Below are 5,932 nucleotides of genomic sequence, written 5' to 3'. Positions count from 1 at the left end.
ATACCAAAGGAGACCACCCGGACCGAAACAAGACAGGACTAGAATGACCACAGGAACCCAGTAAATCACCCGTGAGTACAAACACGCGTGGCTGGTGACAGAGAGGAGAGAGGGGCCTAAGGAGAGATTAAGTGACTGCTAACAGTTCAACAGTTTATCAGTGGAGACACCACCTCCAGTCTGCTCCACACAAGGGGACAGCTGAAGGGAGGAAAGGACTCCCCAGAGACTCACCAAGTGCAACTCTGAGTCTCCATTGCTACTACCCTCAGAATCTGGAGCAGCAACAGGGAGGGACACCAGGGGACAGAGATCTAACCGGGAAACTCAGGAGAAGACCTATACCTCGGTGACATAGCTGAGGGGCTGTGAAAGTCTCTTAGCATAACCACTGGATTATCTCTGCCACACCCTGCTTTATCACTTGGTCAGGAGTCAGTGATTAAGCGAAGAAGCCTATTGATAGTTTAAAAGCCCTCAGGCTCCCATAGCCTACAGGGAAGAAAAAAAAAGAGGCTTTTACACCACTGAGCTCCAGCTCAGGGATTGAAAAAACTGTTAACTTCCACCACGGTAAACCCTTTAATTAAATTACTTAGACACAAGTCAATCCAGGCAATAGTAATCAATAATTTGAAAAGCACTGATAAAGGGAACTCATAACATAATATATAAAATGGTTAAAACAACAAGAAAAAATATTGGAGACTCGAACCAAGACAAGAGTCCAGCTAAAAGTCCTCCAGAGGGTGAAGCACAAAACAACGAGTTCAACATCCAAACATTAGCTAAGGAAATAATAACAGGAAATTTGAAAGAATTTGAAAAAATTGTAATCAGAAATGCAGGAACAACAAAGGAGAATATGGAAGAAAAATTCTAATTATCTCATGGTTATTAGAGAGCTGAAAGCTGAAATCGTTGAGCTAAGAAGGCAACTAGCTGAACAAGCTAAAACAGTATCAGAGCAGAGCAGCAAAATAGATGAACTCCAGAAAGCAGTAGAGGGCAGAGAGAATAGAATCTATGAGGCTGAAGACAGAATTAGCAAGATTGAGGATGAATTAGAGACAACTAAAAAAGAAGTAAGAGATCTCAAAAAGAGATTAAGAGATGCTGAAAACAACAACAGAGTCCTATGGGATGACTTCAAAAGAAACAATATACGCATTATTGGCTTGCCAGAGGAAGAAAGAGAAGGAAAGGAAGAAAGCATTCTCCAGGCCATAATAGCTGAAAATTTCTCTAGTCTAGACAACACCAAAGACATAAAGATTCAAGAAGCCCAGAGGGTACCAAACAGAATTAACCCAGACCTAAAGACACCAAGACATGTCATACTTAGAATGGAAAGGAATAAGGATAAAGAAAGGATCCTCAAGGCTGCAAGAGAAAAACAAAGAGTCACCTACAAAGGAAAACCCATAAGATTAGCAGCAGACTTCTCCATACAAACACTACAGGCCAGAAGAGAATGGCAAGATATCTATCGAGTGCTCAATGCGAAAGGCTTTCAGCCAAGAATACTATATCCTGCTAGACTGTCATTCAGACTAGATGAAGGCATCAAAACCTTCTCAGACAAGCAACAGTTGAAGGAAGCAACCATCACCAAGCCTGCCCTGAAAGAAGTTCTGAAAGGTCTCCTATAAACAACCAGACCACCACAAATAGGACATATGTCAAAACACTCTAAAACTCTACAAGAATGGCGTTAAAATATCTTCAATCTTTGATATCAATAAATGTCAATGGCCTGAATTCACCTATTAAAAGACACAGAGTAGGAAGATGGATCAGAAAACACAACCCAACAATATGTTGTCTACAGGAAACTCACCTAACTCAACAAGACAAACACAGACTTAAAGTGAAAGGATGGAAAACTATCATACAAGCCAATGGCCCACAAAAAAGGGCAGGAACAGCTATTCTCATATCTGACATGATAGACTTTAAAATATATAAGATTTAAAAAGATAGGAATGGACACTACTTAATGCTCAAAGGATCAGTCAATCAAGAGGACTTAACAATTATTAATATCTATGCACCCAATGAGAAGCCATCTAAATACATCAAACTTCTACTGAAAGAGCTACAGCAATATATTAATAGTAACACAATCATAGTAGGGGACTTCAACACCCCACTATCTCAGCTTGACAGATCATCCAGGAAGAAAATCAGTAAAGACATAAGGGAGCTAAATGAAGAGATAGATAAACTAGAACTATTGGACATTTTCAGAGTCATTCATCCCAAGAAACTGGAATACACATTTTACTCAAATCCACATGGATCATTCTCAAGGATAGACCATATGTTAGGCCACAAAGACAGCATCAGCCAATTCAAGAGCACTGAAATCATCCCAAGCATCTTCTCAGAACACAGTGGAATTAAATTAACACTTAACAATCAACAAAAGATTAGTAACAGTCCCAAAATGTGGAAGCTCAGCAGTACACTTCTTAACAAATTCTGGGTCAAAGAGGAAATCAAGGAAGAAATCAAAATGTTTCGAGAGTGCAATTAAAATGAAGACACAAGCTATCAAAATATTTGGGACACAGCTAAAGCAGTCCTAAGAGGGAAGTCCATAGCTATACAAGCACACATTAGGAAACAAGAAAAGGCACAAATAAACAGCCTGATTGCACATCTTAAAGACCTAGAAGAAGAACAACAAAGGAATCCTAAAGCAACCAGAAGGGCAGAAATCACTAAAGTTAGGGCAGAAATAAATAACATTGAGAATAGGAAAACCATACAAAAGTTCAATGAAAGTAAATGTTGGTTCTTCGAAAGAGTAAACAAAATCGACAAACCTTTAGCCAGACTCACAAAACAAAAAAGGGAGAAGACCCAAATAAATCGGATAGTAAATGAAAGAGGAGAAATCACAACAGACACTGCAGAAATTCAACATATCATGCGAGGCTTCTATGAACAACTATATGCCACCAAGCTAGAGAACCTGGAAGAAATGAATGATTTCCTAGATACCTACCAACTTCCAAAACTAAGTAAAAAGGAAGTGGATAACATGAACGGGCCCATCACAGCTAATGAAATTGAAACAGTTATCAAAAATCTTCCCAAAAATAAAAGTCTTGGACCAGATGGTTTTACAAATGAATTCTACAAAACTTTCAAAGAAGAACTAATACCTCTACTTTTAAAAGTCTTCCAGAAGATTAAAGACACTGGAATACTCCCTGCCAGCTTCTATGAAGCCAACATCACCCTGATACCAAAAGCAGACAGGGACACAACCAAAAAAGAAAACTACAGACCAATATCTCTGATGAATATAGATGCGAAAATATTGAACAAAATTCTAGCCAACCAGATACAGCAGTATATCAAAAAGATTGTTCATCATGACCAAGTGGGGTTTATCCCAGGCATGCAAGGTTGGTTTAATATATGTAAATCAATCAATGTGATCCACCACATCAACAAAAGCAAGACCAAAAACCACATGGTCATATCAATAGATGCAGAGAAAGCCTTTGACAAAATACAACATCCCTTTATGATCAAAACACTACAAAAAATGGGAATAATGGAAAATTCCTGAAGATAGTGGAGTCTACATATAGCAAACCTACAGCCAACATCATACTCAATGGAAGCATTTCCTCTCAGATCAGGTACTAGACAGGGCTGCCCACTATCACCATTACTAGTCAACATAGTGTTGGAAGTTCTTGCCATAGCAATCAAGCAGGAGCAAGGAATTAAAGGCATACAGATTGGAAGAGAAGAAGTCAAACTCTCCTTATTTGCAGATGACATGATAGTATACATGGAAAAACCTAAGGAATCCAGCAAGAAGTTTTTGGAAATCATCAGGCAATACAGTAATATGTCAGGCTATAAAATTAACATTCAAAAGTCAGTGGCATTCCTCTATGCAAACACTAAGATAGAAGAAATTGAAATCCAGAAATCAGTTCCTTTTTCTATAGCAACAAAAACAATAAAATATCTAGGAGTAAACCTAACCAAAGAAGTGAAAGATTGTATACTGAAAATTATGAGTCACTACTCAAAGAAATTGAAAAAGACACAAAGAAGTGGAAAGATATTCCATGTTCATGGGTTGGAAGAATTAACATCATCAAAATGAATATATTACCCAGAGCTATATACAAATTTAATGCTATCCCCATCAAGATCCCAAGCACATTTTTTAGGAGAATAGAAAAAATGCTACAAATGTTTATCTGGAACCAGAGAAGACCTAGAATTGCCAAAACAATCTTGAGAAAAAAGAACAGAACCGGAGGCATCACACTCCCAGATCTCAAACTGTATTATAGGGCCATTGTCATCAAAACTGCTTGGTACTGGAACATGAACAGACACACTGACCAGTGGAACAGAATTGAGAGCCCAGAAATGAGGCCCCACACCTATGGGCATCTAATCTTTGACAAAGGGGCCCAGACATGGGGAAAACAGAGTCTCTTCAACAAATGGTGTTGGAAACAATGGGTTGAAACATGCAGAAGAATGAAACTGAATCACTGTATTTCACCAAATACAAAAGTAAATTCCAAGTGGATCAAGGACTTGGATGTTAGACCAGAAAATATCAGATACTTAGAGGAAAATATTGGAAGAACTTTTTTCCGCATAAATTTTAAAGACATTTTCAATGAAACGAATCCAATTACAAGGAAGACTAAGGCAAGTATAAACCTATGGGATTACATCAAATTAAAAAGCTTCTTCACAGCAAAAGAAACCACTACCCAAACCAAGAGATCCCTCACAGAATGGGAGAAGATCTTTACATGCCATACATCAGATAAGAGTTTAATAACCAACATATATAAAGAGCTTGCCAGACTCAACAACAAGACAACAAATAACCCCATCCAAAAATGGGGGGAGGACTTGGACAGAATATTCACCACAGAAGAGATCCAAAAGGCCGAGAAACACATGAAAAAATGCTCCAAGTCTCTGATTGTCAAGAGAAATGCAAATCAAGACAACAATGAGATATCACTTCACTCCTGTGAGAATGTCATACATCAGAAAAGGTAACAGCAGCAAATGCTGGAGAGGGTGTGGGGTAAAAGGAACCCTCCTGCACTGCTGGTGGGAATGTTATTTGGTCCAACCTCTGTGGAGAACAGTCTGGAGAACTCTCAGAAGGCTAGAAATGGACCTACCCTATGACCCTGCAATTCCCCTGCTGGGGATATATCCTAAGGAACCCAACACATCTATCCAAAAAGATCTGTGTACACATATGTTCTTGGCAGCACAATTTGTAATAGCCAAAACCTGGAAGCAACCCAGGTGTCCAACAACAGATGAGTGGCTGAGCAAGTTGTGGTCTATATACACAATGGAATACTACTCAGCTGTAAAAAATGATGACTTCACCGTTTTCAGCCGATCTTGGATGGATCTTGAAAAAATCATGTTGAGTGAAATAAGTCAGAAACAGAAGGATGAATATGGGATGATCTCACTCTCAGGCCGAAGTTGAAAAAACAAGATTAGAAAAGAAAACACAATTAGAACCTGAACTGGAGTTGGCGTATTGCACCAAAGTAAAAGACTCTGGGGTGGGTGGGTGGGTGGGGAGAAAACAGGTCCATGAAAGATGATGAATGACATAGTGGGAGTTGTATTGTTAAATGGGAATCTGGGGAATGTTATGCATGTACAAACTATTGTATTTACTGTTGAATGTAAAGCATTAATTCCCCAATAAAGAAATAAATTATTTAAAAAAAAAAGCTCCCAAAAGACAAAATAATCTTTAAATTCTATTCACAAGTACATATACAGTATATACTGAGCCCCCAACCCCCACATACAGGGAAAAGTTTCATAAGTGGTGAAGAAGGCCTGCAGGTCTATCTATCTATCTATCTATCTGTCTATCTACCTTCCCTCTCCT

This window comes from Erinaceus europaeus, chromosome 8 (genome assembly GCF_950295315.1).
Source record: "Erinaceus europaeus chromosome 8, mEriEur2.1, whole genome shotgun sequence".
Lineage (NCBI taxonomy): Eukaryota > Metazoa > Chordata > Mammalia > Eulipotyphla > Erinaceidae > Erinaceus > Erinaceus europaeus.
The sequence above is the reverse complement of the archived record's forward strand: the minus strand, read 5'-3'. Positions refer to the sequence as shown.